Below are 22,349 nucleotides of genomic sequence, written 5' to 3'. Positions count from 1 at the left end.
AGTTGCCTGAGACTGGAATCAAACCCGGGTCCCTGTCATTATGAGGCAGCAGTGCTAGCCTCTGTGCTGCCCATAGATTGTTGGCAGATAGCTAATAGGAGTGAGGTGCAGTGAAGGTTGCTAACATTAGTTGTGCAGGAGGTGCAATGTGGTTTACCCCATTAATGTACTGATGTAAATGATAAAGGTTAACACATCTTTGCGGCATTACATCCAAGTTAGCCAGGACTTGATCCTGGCATTGAACACTGCTGTCTGGCTCCACTATGTTTAGAGTTTGACTGGAGGGTTCATGGCTTTCTGCGGTTGGAGGACTTTGCCTGTGCATTTCCACACACAAGGACTTCTACACAATGATGGTTATCATGGAACTTGTTCCTTCCTATGTTATGCCAATATTACATTTTTTTTCACATCAGAATGAGTTGCAGAATAACTTCCACGATCTGTTCCAATCACAATACAGTTCACCTTTTAGAGGCGCAGGCTGACTTGAAGAAGTGCTGACAATCTTTAAATTGGGCTAGCCTTTCACAATTGCGGGTATCCTGTTGAGGTGCACAGCTATTAAACATTGCCGTTAGAGCTGGCAGGGAGCTACAATCCCGTTAATTAGATGGTACTTAAGGCTGTTGTGCTGCACTCATCAGAAACTACAATCCTTTGTTAATCCGCATTGTGAACTTCTGTGTCTATTTTTGGGGGCCATTTAATTTAATCCCTGGGATTTTAACACAAATTTGTTGACCTTATTCCATTGATATTACGGAATTGCTCACGTACTTTTTTTTTAAAGATAAAGCTTTCTTTTTTTTTTGTGACACCCCCCAAATCCATATACGAGCTCACAGAAGAAAGCGAATATAGAAACGAATTCAATCAGTCAGACACACTGCAAAATAAACAAGCAATTCAAGATCTCAGTTTTCACAGTAACATATCACATATGTCGTGGAAGGAGCAGGTAAAAATTAACCTCCACTGGTAGCAGATGGACAAACACACAGCAGCTGTATATCATAGATTACATTATGAAATGCCTGATGTCTTTAACCCCTAATGTTTTGGGCGTAGGTTATCTCCACTGAAATTGTTGCTCCATGGAGATGAGGTCCTTAGCAGCTGCCGTGTTGATTATGTGCTCAAAAAAAGGTCATGATCCCATAATAAAACAGATGCTGCATGATTGATCTGTTCAATCACTTTGTATTCTGCTTTTTCAAAGCAGTCTTTACGGTAGGTGTCTGTTAATCCGATAATTTAATTGTTTAATGTAGTCCTTCGTTTTTTTTTACTGCATCTTAAAGTTAAATTCCTCATGAAATTTGTAGTTGCTGGTTCTGAAAATTTGATATTCTGCTTATGTATGAGGATAATGAGTATTCTACTGGTCATTTTTACCTGCTTGCTCTGAAGGAGGAAGTACCGAATCGGGAGTGACACAGCCTACATACGCTTACTTAGCAAACATGATTGTAACCTATGAATCATTCTAATCCCACGCAAGCCTTTGTGATGGAAAATATAGTCAGTAGTGTAAAACGAACACAGTAAATGCTGGAGAAACTAAGCAAGCGGAGAGAGGTACAGACTAAACATTTTGAATCCGATATGACTCTTCAGGAATTCTGCAATGATGAAGGGCTTTTGCCCGAAATGTCGAATCTCCGGCTCCTCGGACGCTGCCTAACCTGCTGTGCTTTTCCAGCACCACATTCTTGGCTCTAATCTGCAGTACTCACTTTCGCCTGGGTTGAGTAAAAGATGACCACTGGAACCCTTGCACCAAAGAAACGACAATGCTGAAACTTTATTTTCTGACAATCAAAAAATACCATGAAGCAAGACTTGTTATAAAAAAATTATAAGGCAAACTTTGTGAAATCACAAGACGCGTAGAAAAAATAAGCAAAAGCGTGCAAACATTTCAGCGACATGGGGCGGCACAGTGGTTAACTCTGCTGCCTCTCAGCACTAGGGTCCCAGGTTCGATTCCAGCCTTGGGCGACTCTGTGTGGAGTTTGCACATTCTCCTCGTGTCTGCGTGAGTTTCCTCTCCTAATACAAAGATGTGCAGGTCAGGTGAATTGGCCATGTTAAATTGCCCATAGTGTTAGGTGCATTAGTCAGAGGGGGGCTGTTTGGGCCACGGTTTCCACACTGAAGGTAATCTAATCAATACTGAAAAAGTTAAATCGCTGTAGAAGACCAATTTTTCTCGACAGTATCATAGAACTCGCAAATCATTCCACTCAGATTACAGGCAAATCTAATTTCCTTCTCCAATAACATGCAGTGGGTGGTGTGCCATTGGGATCACTGCTGGTACCTCAACTGTTTATAATTTATATAAAGGGAGAGAAGGTATGGTTACCAAATTTTGCTTATAATAAAGATATATGGGAAATTAAGTTGTGAAGAAGGTGTAAGGAGGCTCCAGAAAGAAATCGATTAGTTTGAGTGATCTGGCAAATAGAGTACAAGTGGGAAAAATATGAAATTGTCTATTCTGACAGCGAAAATAAAGCAAAATATATTGTCAGAATGGAGAGAGGTTGCAGAGCTCTGTAAGGCAAAGGGATCTATGTGTCTGAGTGCATGAATTGCAGAAGGCTTCTAAGCAGAATTGCCCCTAATTATAGTGAGATTCTGCATGCTTCCAATTCGGACACTTGAGTTCCTCCCTTTGCCAAACACAGCCACTGTCACCTAATAGCTCCCCCCTTGAAGTTCACTGTGCAAACCAAAAAGACTGATGGGGACACAAACCCCACCAGCATAACTACTTATCAGGGCTGTTTGCCCAAGTTAATCATACAAACTCTGACTGATTTTCATGCAGCTCATCCACTGACTTCCAGTAATCCTAGTCCTATGTGTTGAATGAAAGGGAAATAAAGAGAAATAGAAACAGAGCAGGTGCAGGGAATTAAGGCTTTTTAAACTGTGCTATGATTTCTATGTTATATATTATTTAAAAAGTCATTACATTTGTTTGGGCAGTCATATCCTGCTTAGATTGTGGCACGCACCTCTTAAAAAGCAATTCATTTACATTGTGATGAATATATAAAAAGGAATTCCTTTTGAAAAATGTAGCCATACATCATTTTTTCCCAAGCATGGTTTGTCAAGCAACAGAAATATCTCAAAAATTACACCTACAATATTTCAGCAAAACATGCCCCAGATCTGAAACAATTCAACTTAGATTTTCAAGGGCAATCCAATGTCCTCCAAAGTACATGACAGTGTATCAACTCTGCTGTGATTATAGACTCTTTACATGTATTTGGAAAGGCAAGGACTGATCAGAGATGGTCAACATGGCTTTGCGCATGGGAAAGCATGTCTCGCCTAATTTGATTGAGTCTTTTGAAGAAGTAACGAAGATGGTTGATGTCATCTATACAGACTTTGGTAAGTGTTTGACAAGGTTCTCGTGGTAGGCTGGCTAGCAAGGTTAGATCGCATGGAATACAGGGACAACTAGCCATTTGGATACAGAACTGTCTCAAAGGTAGAAGACAGAGGGTGGTGGTGGTAAAGGCTTGATTTTCAGACCAGAAGCCTGTGACCAGTGGTGTGCCACAAGGATTGGTGCTGGGTTCACTGCCAGAGATTTAATAGTTGTGATCAATAATATATAAAGTCAATTAATACACAAACAGATATTTGAAAAATACCATTTATTGAAGTACATTAACTAAATACAAAGAACAAAGAAAATTTAGAGCCCAGGCACAGGCCCTTCAGCCCTCTAAGCCTGAGCTGATCCAAATCAGTCTCTGGGTTGGAAAACTGCTAGTATAACACCTTAGTTCAAAAAGGGCAGGGGTCAAGAAAGAAGGTTACTGTAGGCTGTGAACTTAACACCTGTCATTGACAAATGTTAGATTTTATTATAAAGAATGTAATAGTAGGACATTAGGAAATACATAACATAATTAAGTAGAGTCAACATGGCTTCATAAAGGAGAAATCATGCCTGACAATGTTGTTATAATTCTTTTGAGGTAACAAGCAGGATAGATGAAGGACATAAGATAAGAGGCCTGTGAAGTTGGGGGTTGTATGTTAGCATTGATAGAGGATTTACTAATTAATAGAAAGCAGAGAGTTGGGGAGCATTTTCATGATGGAAACCTAACGAAGTGCCACAGAGATCAGTGCTGAGACCGCAGTTATTTACAATACGTATGAATTACTTGGATGAGGGAAGTGAATGTACTATCACCAAGTTTGTGAATGACATAAAAGTAGGTGGAAAGGAAATGGTGAGGCTGATACAGGAGTCTGCAAAGGGATATGGACAGGTTAAGCGAGAAGGCAAAATCTTAGCAGATATGGAAAAATGTGAAGTTATGCATTTCGGCAGGGAGAATAGAGGAGCTGAATATAAGTTAAATGGAGAATCAATGTAGAAAGCTGCAGCTCGGAGGGATTTTTGGGTCGTCATGATAACTCTCAAAAAGCTAATATCCAAGTTCAACAGGTAATAAGAAAGTCAAAAGGAATGTTCTCCTTTACTTCAAAGAGAATGGAGTTTAAATATAGGGAAGTCTTGTTAAAATGATACAAGGCATCAGTTAGACCATATTAAACAGTTTTGGTCCCCTTACCTAAGCAAAGATTTACTGGAATTGGAGGCAGTCCAGAGAAGTTCACTAAGTTGATTCCAGGTATGAGAGGACTTCCTTGAGAGAGGTTTAGTAGGTTGGTCCTGTGTGCAACTGAGTTTCTGAGAATGAAAGGTGACTTTAGTGAAGCATAAGGATTCTTAGGGGGCTTTACAAGGTAGATGTGGACAGGTTATTTCTCCTTAAGGGAGAGTCTAGGACCAGATAACTTAATCTCAGAATAAAGATACACATGTTTAAGACAGAGGTGAAATGGAATTTCTTCTGAGGGTAGGAAATCTGTGGATTTCTTTACCACAGAGGGTTGTCAAGACTGTGTCACGAAGTATATTTTTAATTTGATTTATTGTCACATGTACCTAAGTACAGTGAAAAGTTTTTTGTTTTGCATGAGTACAGGCAGATCACAACATACAAGGACATACCGATCATACTTCACGTGAGGTATACAAAGTTACGGATGCACAAGAAGTGGACAGAAGTAAGGACAACATTAGATCCGAAATTAGAGAGGTCCATTGACCTGTCTAAAGACAGCGGGGGAAAAAGCTGTTCTCAAACCAATTGGTTAAGCTTTTGTATCTTCTGCCTGATGGAAGAGTTTGCAAGAGGTTGTAATCAGGATAGGAGGGATTTTTGTCAGCTGCTTTTCCATGGCAATGAAAAGTGTAGATGGAGTCAAGGCTGAGGCTATTTGAGGCTGAGGTATTCATGTTTTTAATCAATAAGAGGGATCAAAGGATTTAGGGAAAAGACAGGAAGATGGAATCATGGATTATCAGATAAATTGTAATCTCACTGAATGGCAAAGCAGACTTAATGGCTAATTGGGCCTCTACTGTTCCTAAATCTTATGGTCTCATAGTGGGTGATTATGTGTGATGGTGACCATCAGTGACTCCATTCCTGCAGTGCCCCTTGCAACCCTTGTATATTAAGTTGTCCTCTTTCGCAATTATTATCCCCTTTACACCTCAGCCTGCTGCCTCCAATCTCTTTCTTCGCTAACCCCACCATGGCACTGCCTCTGAGAACTCCCTTGACTTTCAATGAACAGACCCTGAAACTGACAATCACCCACCCGTTACTGATTTCTGTGGTGTTCTCCATCCAATGTACTGTTAATCCCCAGTCTGGATGAATTGTACTTGCAGATTTGAATGTGGCCCACTCCTCAAACTGTATTGATGCAGAGCCCTTGACTCTAATCAGCCCAAGCACCTAATTGACAATGTCTAAGCCCGTGGTCTCACATCACATGATCCACTTGACTTACTGTGCCAGTACCGTGATTATTGACAGTCCCTTTTGACCTGACTAAGAACTGGTCCCTATATCTTTGAGACATGGCCATTTTGTTGAAGCATGGTCAACATGTTAGCTACATAAGCTTGTTGATGCATTCTTTAGGTGTAAAATTGATGTTACATTGGGTCATACCTTTGGGTCCAATGGTCCACACCTTCGTAACAGGTCCACATCTTTGACTAATCATTGCAAGCAAACTTGACAAAGTAACTGCCTTTGTATCTGCACTGAAAGGCAAGGCAAAGCAAGAAATGCTGAGAGTATCTAAGTTGGTGCAAAGTGATTAGTGTTATTAGAGAAAGTGGAAAGCTCTTGCATATCCTTGCATTCAAAGTAGCCTGGCAGTAGCATACCAATGCATAGTGTTGTGCACTCTAAAGTGCAGAATTGAAATGGAGAACTGTACTCTCAATTAAGTCAGAGATGTGATATGATGTGGTGAGGTTGGTGTATGTACAATTGCAACCTCTGTGGGCAAAGGATGCAGGTGGTCACTGCCCAAGAAGCATGGCTTGAGGCTTTAGGAACTCCCCAACCAGAGGAGGAAACGATGAGCTGAAGCTATTCTGACTTGGCATTGGCAATTGGCATTGTCTTTTTTTTTCTGCCACATGGGGGTAAAAGCAAATTACATGTCAATGAGGTGCATTTTTAAATAATAAGATGTTAATGCATGCAAATCTGCTCACCACTCTCTCGCCAGATTCTCACCTTGCTGTTAGAGCCTTTGGTGGAAAAATTGACATTCTTTTCTCAGCATGAGAATCTTATTGCTCAGGTGTCACTGTATTTTATTGATTGACTTACCATTCCCACATGATTCAGGCACTTGGAAAATTCCACCCTGTGAATGGTAACAACAGACATTTCTTTGTTCACAGGATTCCTGTGTATAAGGAATGTTGAGAAGTAGTTCTAATTGCTCCAATTGCATGCAATTGCAACTGCTGCCACTATTTTAACATGCCACAACAGTGCTGTTTTCAACATCTGGAGTTTCTCCAGGAAACAGTTTCTGAAATGTGACATCCGGCAAACAAACTATATTGTCACAGACAGCAGCAGTATAGTACTGTAGAAACAAGTTACCTGACTAGTAACTTAAAGACTTTGATTGTTTTCTTAAAATGTTAAGTAATTGTCTCCTCATTTTTGTTTTAATTTAACATGCAATTAGAGCAAATTTTCAAATTGAAGTGTGGAAAGAATTGAATAATTCCCAAATGAGTCAGACAGAAACATAAAATTGGAACCAGACAACAAAAATGTGGTAAGAATCTGCTCATTATATTCATTACTTGCGTATTTTAAAATTTTAGTTACCAAACATAATACACTGGTTTTAAAAAAAACATGATTTTGTTTCTAAATTGTTTGAGTATTTGTGCAACTCTGAGAAATAACAGTACAGATATTTTTCAGTGGTAATGACGTCAGAATAGACATGGAACCATCAGAAACACAAAAGCTATCATTCCAACGACAATAACATTCTGACAAACTTCATAATGAAATATTTAATACATCTAATATACTTCACTCTGTATGATTTCTAGTTGTGAATGAATTTAAAATTCATAATGTGTCACAGAGGGGTTTGGAATTCCCAATCCCATGTCATGTCATAACATTTAAACTGGAGAATAGCAAATGTTCCCTTGTTTAAGAAGGGGTGTCGGGACAACCCTGGTAATTATAGGCCAACGAGCCTTACTTTGGTTGTCGGTAAGGTGTTGGAAAAAGTTACAAGAAATCGGATTTATAATCATCTGGAAAGGAATAATTTGATTGGGGTAGTCAACGCGGTTTGTGAAGGGTGGGTCATGCCTAACTAACCTTACTGAGTTCTTCAAAAAGGTGACAAAACAGGTGGATGAAGGTAAAGCGGTTGATGTGTATACAGACTTCAGTAAGGTGTTTTGATAAGGTTCCACATGGTAGGCTATTGCACAAAATACGGAGTCTTGGGATTGAAGGTGATTTAGCGGTTTAGATCAGAAATTGGCTAGCTGAAAGAAGACAGGGTGGTGATTGGAAATGTTCATCCTGGAGCTCAGTTACCAGTGGTGTGCTGCAAAGATCTGTTTTGGGGCCACTGCTGTTTGTCATTTTGATAAATGTTCTGGATGTGGGTGTAGAAGGATGGATTAGTAAATTTGCGGATGACACTATGGTCAGCAGAATTGTGGATAGTACCGAAGGATGTTGTGGGCTACAGAGGGACATACTAAGATGCAGAGCTGGGCTGAGAAGTGGCAAATGAAGTTTAATGAGGAAAAGTGGGAAGTAGTTCACTTTGGAAGAAGGAACAGGAATGCAGAGTACTGGGCTAATGGTAAAATTCTTGGCAGTGGGAATGAACAGAGAGATCTTGCTGTTCAGGTGCATAAATCCCTGAAAGTTGCCACCCAGGTTGATAGGGTTGTTAAGAAGGCATCTGGTATGGTGGCGTTTATTGGTAGGGGGATTGAGTTTCGAAGTCACGAGGTCATGCTTCAACTGCAGTATTGTGTACAGTTCTGGTTACCGCATTATAGGAAGGATGTGGAAACTTTGGAATGGGTTCAGAGGAGATTTACTGGGATGTTGTCTGTTTATGGAGGGAAGGTCTTATGAGCGAAGGCTGACGGAACTGAGGCTGTTCTTGTTGGAGAGAAGGTTGAAAGGCGACTGAATCGAGATGTATAAGATAATCAGAGGGTTAGAACAGTGAGAGCTTTTTTCCTTGGATGGTGAAAGCCAACATGAAGGGACATCGCTTTAAATTGAGGGGTGATAGATTTAAGGACAGATGTCAGGGACAGTCTCTTTACTCAGAGTAGCAGGTGTGTGGAATGGCTTGCCTGCAACAGTAGTAGACTGGCTGCGTTAATGGCATTTAAATGGGCATTGGACATATGGATAATAATGGAACATGGTAGGTTAGTTGGGCATCAGATTAATTTCACAGATAGGCACGACATAGAGGGTCGAAGGGCCTGTGCTGTAATGTTCTGTGTCAAACATTGTCGGTGTGCATGGAGGTGAACATTTAGGCATAAGAACCATATGAGTCATTTGGACTCGATGTTAGCTTGCTTTCTATCCATGAATGTTGCCTGACCTGCTGTGATCGTCAGTATTCTTTTGTTTTCAGTACAGATTCCAGCATCTGCAATAATTTGCTCCTACAAATTTTGCTAGCTCCAGACAACTTTAAATGTTTTCTTTAAGTTCTTTGACATTTTGCTTGCTGTGATGTATTGTTCAAGAATTTGCTGCTTCCATTCTTCAGGCAAACATTGTTATATATCTCAATGAGATTACCAATTTAAACTGAAATGTGGGCAGCTTCATACCGTGGGGGTGTGTTTAGTTTAATGCACAGTGAGCAAGTAACAGATGGTGATGATACGGGTCAAACTATTAGATTTACACTAAGTAAAATATATTATTGCTGGGTAAGAATTACCAAAACATTATCCAGTCAATTATTTGATCCCTGGCACCATTTTATTACATTTTTCTGCACCTTCTTTGCTGCCTTCATTGCACTCCCACATTGTGGTATCCAGAATTGGTTAAGCCAAACTAGTGTTCTATAAATGTGCATCATAACTTTCCCTGCTTTTTGCAAGGAAGCAACTTCCTTCATACCTCTGTATAGAAAGCTATGAATTCTATTTAACTTATTAACTGCTTTCTCAACCTGCCCTGCCACTTGGAATGATTTGTGTACATACAAAGCCAAGTCTCTCTGATCCTGAAATTGAGCACTAGTTTAAATCCAAGAAGAATCAGGCCAAATATTGCTGAAATGAAGTCGCATTTTGTTAAATTAGGAACTAATTAAACCAGCGCTTTTAAACACTGAGAGAAAAACCATAAAATGTTAGGCATTCATCAGGATTTTGTTTTCACTTTTATCAATGTTTTCTTACTGTCATGGAACAATTCCATACAAGGGCCTAATAACCACATGGAGGAGGCTTACTGCCAAGAAGCTTCACCACAGAGAACCACCAAAATCAGGAACAATCCTATGACCAACTAATGTTATTTTATTACAGAATCAAACCTAATGTTGGACACTCTGCATGTTTTGCAAACATGGGCTGGTTGAGTCAGTACACTTTGCACACAGCTGAAAGGGCATGCTTTTTGATATGCTGCACTATGTTAAATGTACAGCAGTCTTTGGGACTATACACCTGGTATCATGCCATCAAAATCTAGTGAAAAGGTACGTGAAATTGTGGGAAGGGGTTCCAATTGAGTGGTGGGGGATGGCTGTCAGTGGTTATGATCTGATTTGGGGGTGAAGTTCTCATCACAAGATTGGCAGCTGGTGGTCAGAGATTAGAATATGGTTGAGGGGCTACAGATGGAAGTATGGGGACTGTGGTGGAACAGGTAGCCCTGGCAATAACACTTTATTGTTGGAAGAGCACTTGATAATGGAGGGGAACAGACAATTCTGAGAGTGTCTAGTCACTGTGGAAAGTGGTTAGCTGGCACACAGTTGGGGAATATATAGGAAATATTGATAAGCCTAGAGTAACACTCCTAGCTCACAGGTGGTATAGGTAAATGCACTCACGTGATGGATTCACTCCAAGTCGTGGGATACCAGCCAAAATTCTTTAAAAATACAATCACTGTAAAAATAAAGGTATGCAACCTCTTCAAAAGGTTTTGACAATAGGGATAGTTCCTGTGAGATAGCCTGCATCCACCTATATCTCCCCTCTATTAAAGTAGATCTGGGCAGGTTGGTGTTGGGTTTGATTTCTACCTTGAATTGTTAATTTTTTGACCTTCTACTCATATCAGTCCACTTTGAAACATATGGTATTCAGTGCAACCTGTGATTATTTCTTGAATGTATAAACTAGTAATACGTTGGACATGAGAAGACTAAAGGAAATAATTGTTTTCAGGTGAAGCCAGTTTGCCAGCCTAGGTAATTGGGGCAGGGATTCATTAATATCAACTCCTTTCTCATTTTAAATTTTTAGGTTTGTCATATGCAGATGTGGTGGTGATGATGATGGAGCAGTACCACATGTCACTACTTCTGTCACTAATATCTTGGTGATACTGAACATAACAACACTTGTTTCCGAAGGGAATCCAGCTTGCTGAAACAGCAATAACTATGACTCACAGAAAGGTCTATTTAGGCACAAATTGAGCAGAAATGCTACATAATTGCTTTTGCTACTTCATCAGGCCAAGAAATAGTTTTGTTAATGAGGCTGTTGCTTCTTTAAGCTACTGCAACATCTGTTTCCCCCAGAGCCATAATTTTTCAGTGACATGGAGTGAAAAGCCTCGCTGAACACTGATGGGAATCCAGCAGGATCTCAACAAAACTTAAGTTGGACCCAAGGAACTTTTCTTGGGTACAAACTAAATAGTTTAATTTTACTGAGGGTGCTGATACATTAAAAATTCATGGATGTGTCACTGCTCACTGCATAGAAGTTAGAAATCAAGCCTCACTATTCCTACAGTCATCACAAATGCGAAAAGATTTGGACAAAGTATCCAAAGCCTAGAAAGACAAGGGTAGCAAATACATGGGAATACTATCATCTGCAAATTCCTCTCCAAAACACTCACCATCATGACTTGGAAATATATCAGCATTCCTTCACTGTTACTTGGTCAAGATCCTTGAATTCTCCCGGTAAAGTTATTATGGGTCAACCTACAGCAAGTGGACTGCAGTGGTTCAAGAAGGCAGCTTACCATCACATTCTCGAGGGCCACTAGGGAAGGGCAATAAAATCACTATCCAGCTAGCGCCACCAATGTTCTACGAATGAATTTTTATAAAATCATAAAATTCATATGTCCCTTGAGCCCACACCATCTTTAAAAGCCCATTGTTTACCAGACAAGTACTGTCAGCCTGAAGCTGCCCTGCATAGTTTGCCTTGTACATGGTACTGGGTAAATTAGTACCTGTTTTGTTGTCAGGGGCAAGGAAATACCCTGGGGGATGGTGTTGTATCAATGTGGGACTTCCTCTAACCCCAGGACTAGCAATGGAGGCCATGACATTAGACCATGTCAGTTATTTCATGTTCCGCCAGTTCTGGAAGCGGTAGAAGGGTGAGCAGGAACGTCTCCTCGAAGCACAGTTAAAGGCCGCCGAGAAGGCATACAATGGCAGGTCCTCCTTTGATCAAACTACAGAGGATTACAGCACTGCGGTTTGCATTGAATTCTGTGCTCATGCAGATGGCAAAGAGGGAGCTGGCTTTTGCAAAGCAAAGATCATATGAGCATGGTGACAAGCCAGGCAAATACTGAGCATATCTCATCAGAAAAAGCCATTCCAGCAATTAGGGAAGGGTCTGGGAACCTAACTTGTGATTCTAAAAAGATTAATGTGGCATTCCAGAGATTTTACTCTAAGTTGTACCAACTTGAGGATTGTGAGGAGGTGCAGGCCAAAATGGAATTTTTTTTTAAGGATCTGAAGCTCCCGGATGTGACTCCCGAACAAGAGTCCTTTCTTAATGCCCCGTTATCAGAGCAAGAAGTGCAGGAAGCTGTGAGGCAGCTTCAGAGTGGAAAGACGCCCAGTCCTGACGGACTTCCCAGTGAATTCTATAAGAAATTAATAAGTATACTGTCAGGCCCAATACTCTATACGTTTAGTGATTCATACAGTATTGATGATCTCACACCATCTCTGAGAGAGGCCAATATTTTACTTAAAGGGAAGGACCCTGAAGACTGCTTCACACGGGGCAATCTCACTCTTAAATGTGGACTTTAAAATCCTCTCTAAGACTCTCGCGTTAAGGCTGGATGCTGTGTTACCTTCTATTATTAAAGAAGATCAGACGGACTTCATAAAGGGTCACAGATTCTCCAATAATGTTAGGCTGCTTAATGTAATTCAAGCACATCAACAACAATCATTGGTCATTTCTCTAGATGCAGAGATTTCATTTGACCAAGTTGAAAGGCCATACACTTTCTATACTCTAGAATGGTTTGGTTTGGGCAAAGTCTTCATAAGATGGGTAAAGGTTCTCTACGGTGGCCCTCATGTGGCGATCATCAACGGGGTAAGTCAAGCAAATTTAATATTTTTAGGGGCAGCTGGTAGGGCTGTCCCCTTTAACCATTGCTTTTTACATTGGTGATTGAACCATTGGCGGTGGCCATTCATGCGGATCCCAATATATCAGTTCCAGAAGTGGAGTCAAAATTACATTAGATTTTGTTGTATGTATACAATGTCCTAATTTTTTTTTTTGACAAATCCAGTGGTTTCAGTGCCTCACCTGATACAATGCATTCCTGCAATTGGCACTTTTTCAGGGTACAAGATTAATTTTTGCAAAATCAGAAGCTATGCCTATGGGTGGTCTTACAAAGGAGCTATGTCTTGAGGGTGAGTATTGATTCCCATTTAGGTGGTCATGGGGGGTTTTGTGTATTTGGGCATATTCATTTATCCAGTTCTGGATCTGCTGTTCAAAGCCAATTTAATTGTTTCAAAGCCAGGTTTAATTATTTGATAAAATTAAACAAGACCTTCAAAGATGGGAGGCACTTCCAGTCTCATGGTTGGGTCAGAGAGCACTCATTAAAATGAATATTCTCTCTCTTTTGCTATACCCTATATGGATGCTCCCCCTGATTTTCAATAAGCAAATATTCAGGAGGCTGAAGGGCTGGTTCAACTCCTTTATTTGACATCGTAAGCGGCCCCTCATTAAATTAGCTAAACTGCAACTGCCTCAGATTGGGGGGAATGGACCTTCCAGACATTAAAAATTACCAACTAAGCTTGCTTTTATCTTACGTGAGTGATTGGGTTGTGGAGATCCTCTTTAAATATGGCTAGATATTGAAGCCTCCCAGGCAAGCTGCCCCCTTAACAGTTTGCTGTTTTTGGACAAAATAAGGACAGTTTGGGAATATTGCCATAACCCAATAGTTATCAATACTGTTAAAGCAAGGAGGGCAATTCAGCAGAGGGAAGGCAAAACACCTTTGTTTACACCCTTAGTGGATATACCGGATTTTCAACCGCGGATGATGGATTCAGGATTTAAATGTTGGGCAGCTCGGGGTGTGTTTTGCAATGGGGATTTATTTGAGGGAGACATAAAGATGTCCTTCGATCAGTTAGTATGGAAGTATGAGTTATCTAATAGAGACCTCTTTTTTTTCAAGTTAGGAATTTTATTCAAGAAATGACCACACTTTTGACTGATCGCTACAAATCTGACAGAGAGGAGGGTGCTCAGTGCTAAGAGTACTCTTTCTGTCAGTACTTTATATCATCAATTGGAGAGTGCCCCCTCAGATGAGTTTGATCGACTCTGCAGAATGTAGCAGGGGGAGCTGGGTGTTGAAGTCTCCTCAGAAGCATAAGATGATATTTGGGAGAATGTAAGGAAGATATCAATTTGCAATAGGACCGATGCTTTACAGTTGAAGATTCTCCACAGGGTCCACTTGGCTCCAAACTGGTTGTCAAAATTTTAAACCAGGGGTATCTTCAGCATGTCCCAAGTGCAAGGTCTGTACGGGCACTCTTACCCATTGTCTCTGGTCTTGTGGTAGGTTTCAAACATACTGGAATGCTGTGGCAGGTGCAATGGAGGGGATTTTAGGTGTAAGGGTGAAGAAGGATCCTATTGCTCTCCTTTTTGGGCTTTCTCACTGTATTTCCTGTAGACATAAGAAGAAACATTTTTCATTATTCTCATATTCTGTGCAAGAAAGAAAATCTTGCTCGGTTGGATACCTGAAACCCCTCCCCGAGACTGTCTGGTTAGTAGAAGATTGTTATGGAGCATATTCCCCTGGATTTCCTCACAAAAATGGTACACCACAAAACTGAGAATTTTTGAGACATTGCAGCCCTTTTTGGAATACCTTGACACTGATTTATCTGCCACACTAACAAGGACTTTTATATAGCTGTAACAATTGTGTTTTATGAGTCCAATATCCAGGAAGGAGGAACTGTGAATGTATGAGTGTCTTGTTTGGCTGTGCTGAGTCATTACTATTTATTAGTTTGTTGCTGGTTGGTTATTTATTTATTTAGTTAGTTAGTTAAATAGCCATTTTGGTTTTTTTTTGTTCTATACTTTTCTATAATGTTTTTTCATTTGTACATGAGGGGGGTTGGGGTTTGTGTTTTTACTTGGTTTGTTTTTTTTGTACTGTTTTAAATTGTTTTGTACTTGCTGTAATATTTAAAATCTATTTTTCCAATAAAAATATATTGTGAAAAAAGCTGTCTCAGGAGCTATACTGTAGAAAAAAGATAAATATCTTTTTCCATTCCACTAATGTAAATGCCACCTCCTCTCCAATACCTCAGTGCTCACCTCCCACTAAGGCCCATCTCTACCATTTTCACTATTGCTTATAACAGCTTCCCTCACTTGCTGTCACCACACCAACTCTACACCATCGAGTCATGCAGCATGGAAACAGACTCTTCAGTCCAAACTGTCCATGCCGAACATAATCCCAAACTAAACTACTCCCACCTGCCTGCTCCTGGCTCATGTTCCTCCAAACCTTTCCATTAATGTACTTACAATGTTTAAAAGACATTTGGGTAATTGTCCCCACATCCACCACTTCCTCAGGAGGTTTATTCCACATGTGAACCACCCTTTGTAAAAAAAAAATGCCCCCATGTCTTTTATGAATCTCTCTCTCCTCTCGCCTTTTAAAGATGTGACCCCTAGTCTTAAAATTCCCCATCTTAGGGAAGAAACAACTGCCAACAACTCTATCTATACCTTACATTATTTTGTAAAACCTTCCTCCACCACATTTCCAGGCGGTACATTCCATACCCTAGGTACTTGCTGTGTGAAAAACATTCTCATCACCCTTGCTTTATTTGCACTTTTACTTTTAAATGTATGCTCTCTTGTCCTTTTCTCGTTTACACGCAGGAATAGCTTCTCCCTACCTACCCTATCCAGCCTGCTCACGATTTTGAAAACCATTTCTTTCCAAGGAGAGCAGCCCCAGCTTCTTCAATCTGTTCTCATAACTAGATTCACATTCCTGGAGCCATTCTTGTAGATCATTTCTGTATTCTCTCCAATGAATTCATATTCTTCCTATGATTTGGCTCCCTGAGGAGCAATGCACAATACTTCAATTGAGATCAAACACGTCTTGTACAAGTTCACCATCACAAGTTCATCATCAGTGAACCAGAAATGTTAACTCTCATTTCTGTCCCCAGAACCCAGACCTGTTGAGATTTTCCAACAATTTCTGGCTTCATTTCAACATCACTGTCTTGCTCTTGCACTCTTTGCCCCTGTTAATAAAGATGAGAACACTGTATGTTTATTGACTCCCTCTCCACTTGTCCTGCCATCATCATTAATCTGTGAATAGATAGACCCAGGTTCCTTTGCTTCTGCACCCTCTTTAGAATTGCAACCCTATTTTATATTCAATGTTTCTAAACCAAAAATGCATAGCCTCACATCTCTCTGCATTGAATCTCAACTGCCATCTATCTACCCATACCACCAAGCTATCAATGTCTTTTTGGGAGTTCTGCCCCTACATTCTCCTCACAGTTTAAAATTCTTCCAGGTTTAGTATCTTCTACAACTTTGAAATTATCACTACACACCAAAATCTAGATAATTAATCTATATCAAGAAATTCAAGGATCTTAATATTGACCTCTGTGGAGTTCCATTTTCAGGGTAGGGATGAGACAATCTTACAACTGATCATCTGATATCACTGCTGTAATTGTTGAACCTTCATTGCTAATCCTATAGAAAAGAATCCCATTCCTTGGTTGGATTTCTCCAAGCATCCATTGCCACAGGTGAACTCTTCATGACTAAGGTTCTTTGACTCCACTGCACTTTGTCTCAAATCAACAGCACTTCTAACTTTCTCACCACATAGGTGTAGGCTTTTCATAGAGGGATCTCCATGTCTAATGATGGCTTGTCCATGATTTTGTCTCCTGCCTTGGCCTATTGCCACATCAATTACTTGGTATGATCATCGTCTGACAAATGTGCACAAGTTCAGCTGATCTTGAGTTGTCAATCGGAAATTTGACTTATCACGTACATCCGCCTTTTGAATTTCAATTTCTGCCAGTGGGAATGGCTGACAACTTTACCACAACCAGAGTTTTGGGTTCTCCAAATTTGACTCATTGTGATTTCACTGTATGATACGACAATCATGAAGTAGAATGTAGAGGAGGTTTGACACATGTAATAAGCATAGATGTTGGGTACAAGGTTCAGTCCTTCAATCTGAACAATAGCAGATCAGACATTATTAAATTACTGATGAGTTTGACTTACTCAGCATGCTATAAGTATGGATACAAGGGTGCCCATGGTCTCAGTAGCTCACTAGCTTCACTATATCCTCATAATTGCTCTCAGTCAAACTTACAGACCACTTTGGACCTTCAATATTTTGGCACTCAGGATCACCTCTGACTTAAATCTTTCTGACAAGCCACTTTGCATACAAGAGGCACATCCATCTCCTGTACTTGTATGGAATGCATTTTATTGGCTCTTAGCTTGGTTTCTTAAGACTCACTCACTTTGCACTTTATTGGAGACCTCCTGGATATCACAATCTTAAACCCACAAATATATCAAGGCGGTTACTAATGTAATTTGCTTCTCCTCACTTCCCTATGACCATTTCAGTGTTGCTGCATAGGCTTTGCAACATAGCTGGCTTCCTCCAATGAAGTTGTTATAGACTGTATACACAGTGTTAAGTGCTCAGTATCATTATGCAGCTGACTGCTTCAACAGAAAAAGGTTCAATTCCATAAATGTAAAAGTCATCTGTGATCATTAGTACCACATCCTAGAAGTGTGTGTCAAGTACCCCAAGAGTAGCCATGCCTATATTCTTGAGGACTGTAATGTTCCTGCTTCATATCCAGGGCCAGATTATTTACTAGTTTGTTTACTGGAAGATAAAGGCTATCTTCTCCAGCTATGGTTGATGACTCCACTATGAAACCACCTGACAAAATGAATACAGTACATTTTTCCACTCGGGCCAACATGGACCATATGATAGGCTTCCTGAAGATAAGATTCTACTGATTGGTCAAATTCAGCCCAGTGTCTTTTTATCCTGTACATTTTTTCATTCATGCCATTTGAGGTCAACTAAAAGATGACCACTGTATAGGAGCATTGAAAGTATTTCTAGTGCTTTGCTGTTCAAATTAACTTGTTAATAACTTCTTACTTATATCTTGAACATACTTTCAAAACTTTGGAAAAACTAAAGATTTCTTTTTCAATGTCTGGGAATGGAGGATCACCGAGGCAGTGTGTGTAGAGGACTATCAGAAAGAAGAGTCAGCATCAAAAATGTAGCCCATCTATATTTTTTGAGCTTAATAGATGGAACATTTGAGTTTCCTGTCTGATTTTACTCCATGTTATTTAACCAGAGGATCTGTTAAGTGTTACTGAAATCTAATTCATCATCTATATCCCAGTGAATTAGAAATATTATTGCAAATTAATGCATGCTGAAGTAATTTTATATAGGGGTTTTCAAAATAATATGCAGATCTGCCACTCCAATAGAGTTTTTGTTAAAAACAAACACTAGCTCAATTCATTGAGTCACCCATATACATGGGTGAACATGTGAACATGGAAAGCACCTTATTTACTTTTTAAATTGAAGGCATTCTCCTTCATTGGCTTAGCACGTCTCTCAAAAATAGTTGCGCTTTTTCTATTCCACATCATTTGAAATGACAAGTGCAGTTGCAAGCACGCTGTGGCGTAAAACTGGATTAATCTGGGCAGGAATGTGTGCCAAGAGTTTGACTTATATAGTCAGCAATCCAAATGTAAGCTATTAGAATAGTAGGGGTGCTACTTTACTTAAATGTAATTAGCAAAAATAGTTGGCAGCTATTTTGTGGTTGAACCATATTTATTAGTACAACCCTTAGCAAGTGAATAGGATACAAATTACCACAGATATATTTACAATAAGACTCTCACAGCTGTCTTATCACATGATGGGATAAATTGTTGTTGCTACCTTTTTAATACTAAATTCAACGTTGGACCATGTTCAGATTTAGTAAATTAGTAATTTAATATATTCAGAGTTTTGTTTTTACAGATGGGTTGTGAATTGAACATTATAAATAATTAATTAACTTTTTGTATTTGATATTGCCTTCCGAAATAGAATTTTCATAAAGCAAATATGTCTTGTTGCACTTGTTAGATTAAATAGAATAAATTTTATGCAACAGATTTCAGTTGCCTTTTTCTAAATTCTGCAGCAAGGTTGATTACAGAGGAGCAAAAGAAAATCAGTAACCCATTAATTATGAACTCAGCCATATTGCAGAAACTTGAGAGGTGCTTGATAGTTTTCAAGTTAAATCTGAAATATGAAAAATGTATCTGCAAATAAGTTAATATAATATAGAAGTTGCTTTCCAAATTAATTCTGTCAAGGTTTGCCAGTACATTTATTCCATTGATGCCCATATTGTATTTTATCTACTGTTTAAATTACGTACACAGAATACAACTTTAGTCAGCATGTTTTAATGTACTTTTTTGAATTTTTACCATCATCTATTAGTACAAGTTAACTTAACTCATTTATTGCCATGCATAGTATTAATTTACCTGGAAATGTGAAACTCCCATCTCTTGTATGTAGAAATAACAATCTAGGATTATTGGTGTTGAAAACATGCAAAGCAGAATGGTTGAGATTGTGCAATGCATTAGGTACTAGACTGTGGAAGAAACAGGCAAAGGAAATAATTGCCATGGAGAGAAGAAATACCAAAATAGTAGGGAAGAGAATACAAGATAGAGGGGGAAAGTCCAAATGGAAGGAGAGGAAGCAAAAGTGACAAATTAAATGAGGTAATGAGAAATGAATGTGATTGTGATGTAATCAAAGAAATTTAAGGGAAAAGATGGGGGCATTAAAGGCAATGAGTAGCTACATAAGTGATACAGAGAGATAACATGTTCATGTTCAACATGAATTGAAGAAAGAAAGGGGGAAGATTGGGTTAGATAGGGAGAAAAAAAATGCCAGCAAGTTTACAGATTGTGTAATCAATGGGCAACATTCAGCGAGGAGGATGTTAAGACAGGGAATTTTGGATGTAATCATGTGGGGCCAAAAAAGCAGTCTCTGACAACAATTATGTAGGTAATTTAACAACCATGCAATGGAACGATGCACTGTCAAGGATCTGCTTTCTCTTTTTAATATCTGAAAGTGTTGACACGTACAACTGAACGACATCTCCATCACCAAATCACCATGACATTTGTTTTTAAACTCTGGCCCATCACCAGTAACCACCTGTGCAGCCAATTAGAAATTTATATGCAAAACCATTTCACCGCCACTCCCTCACCATCCACGCTTGGATGAAGAATGCCTCATCTTCTGCCTTAGGACCTTTCAACCACATGGTATCAATGTGGACTTCACCAGTTTCTTCCTTTCCCCTCCCCTACCTTACCCCAATTCCAACCTTCCAACTCAGCACCGTCCTCATGACCTGTCCCACCTGTCAATCTTCCCTCCCGTCTATCCACTCAACCCTCCTCTCCGATCAATCATCTTCACCCCCCACCTCCATCCACCTATCGAATTCTCAGCTACCTTCGCCCTAGCCCCATCCCCTTCCATTTATCTCTCCACCCCCTGAGGCTCCCATCAGCCATTCCGGATGAAGGGCTTTTGCCCACAACATCGATTTTCCAGCTCCTCCAGTGCTGCCTGACCTGTTGTGCTTTTCCAGCACCACTCTAATCTCCAGCATCTGCAGTACCCACTTCTGCCTATGCAAAGCCCATTACTGAGTCTGCTTTATTTTTCCTATATCAGGAAGTGCTATCATAACAACCAAATGGCTGTCTCACCTCCCAAATCACTGTGACTTTTTTTAAATTTAACTATTAACCAATGCCAGTAATCAACAATGCAGCTAATTAGACGTTTACATGCAAAGCTAATTAGATGTTTACATGGACAAAGCATAACATCAAAAGTGATTGGGATATGTTGGGAGAGTAGGAAAGGATTATCGCCAAATAGAGTGGGAGAGGGCAATAAAGCACTGTATTCCTCCACAGTTCTCACCTCTCTCTAAAGGCATGAAGACTATTGATGGACACTGTGCTCCCTCTCCAATGACACCCAGGGACAAACATAACCATGGAAGAGGGGCAGCAAGGTCTACTTTATAAAGGGTTCAGGGAATGAGTTCCAGTTGGACAGATCATTGCCTGCCATTAAGGGAACTCAAACTCAACGTGGTCTACAGGGAGATTAGTTAGTGATTCCCTATGGGTCTTGTACGGGTTATCACAATACCCCTCTCAGTCTTAAATTGACGCTCCTTTATTCTGAGTCAATGCCCCATGGTCCTAGACTCTCCCATGAGGGGAAACATCCCTCTGGCATTTATTTTGTCAAGCCCCATAAGAATCATATATGTTTCAATGAGGTCACCTCTTATTCTTATAAATTTCAATGAATAGAGTCACAACTGTTTAGTGTTTGCTCATCAGACAATCTCTTTGTACCGGGATCATTCGAGTGAACTTCCTCCAAAGAAATAATATCTTCCCTTAAATAAGTGAACCAAAACTGCTGTCAGTACTTCAGATATTGTCTCACTAGCACCTTGTACAGTTACAATAAGATTTCAGAACTCTAATATACAAACTCCTTGACATAAGAGCCAACATTCCATTAGCCTTCCTGAATACCTGTTGCACCTGTTTGCTAGCCTTTTGTGTTTTATGTGTAATACCCTTAATCCTCTTTGTGTTGGGGCTTTTTGTAGTTTATCTCTATTTAAATGATACCCTGTACTTTGAGGTTGTTCGTTTTGGAAAGGAGAAACACATTCTCCACTTGTTCTCATCATTTCACTACTGTAAATACATTTTTGTCCTTCCTCTCTGTCTGTTTTCGATATATGAACATGACAAGCTCACTGATACTTTTTCCTGCTTGGTGTATTCATTGAATAATTCGTTGTGTTTCTTTTTGATTTGAAAAGATGCAATGGAGCTTGCTTTAATGATTTCTAGAATCAGGCAACAGTACTAAAATCTTGTTTCCAGCAAAAAAAAATCAAATTTTATCATTTTTACCTGCTCTAGTTTTCACTGTTTGTTAAACCTATTACAAATGCTTTTTGGCCAAATTACTTACTTTGGTTAATTTCTGTCTGAAATTTACAATATAAGCTGAAGGTGTAATCACTGAGCTTTGTTTTATCTGTTTTTCTGATCAATTTGAGTAGTCCCTTCACTTCATGTCCATATATTAGTTCAAAAGAATTGAATCTTGTGGACTCTTTAAGAGCATTTC

The 22,349-nt window shown here is 39.6% G+C and overlaps 1 long non-coding RNA gene across 1 annotated transcript in view; it reads left to right on the top strand.

The window, feature by feature from the left end:
* Positions 1-1,061: 1,061 nt before the first annotated feature.
* LOC122555987 overlaps positions 1,062-22,349 on the top strand; it is a 41,522-nt gene continuing 20,234 nt past the window's right edge. Inside the window, exons 1-2 of the long non-coding RNA XR_006313412.1 lie at positions 1,062-1,236; positions 7,126-7,218. This is a non-coding gene — a long non-coding RNA (uncharacterized LOC122555987). The remainder of the gene's footprint in view (positions 1,237-7,125; positions 7,219-22,349) is intronic.

Source organism: Chiloscyllium plagiosum, chromosome 13, assembly GCF_004010195.1.
Source record: "Chiloscyllium plagiosum isolate BGI_BamShark_2017 chromosome 13, ASM401019v2, whole genome shotgun sequence".
NCBI classification, from domain to species: domain Eukaryota; kingdom Metazoa; phylum Chordata; class Chondrichthyes; order Orectolobiformes; family Hemiscylliidae; genus Chiloscyllium; species Chiloscyllium plagiosum.
Note: the sequence above shows the minus strand (reverse complement) of the source record. Positions and strands in the feature narration are given on the sequence as shown.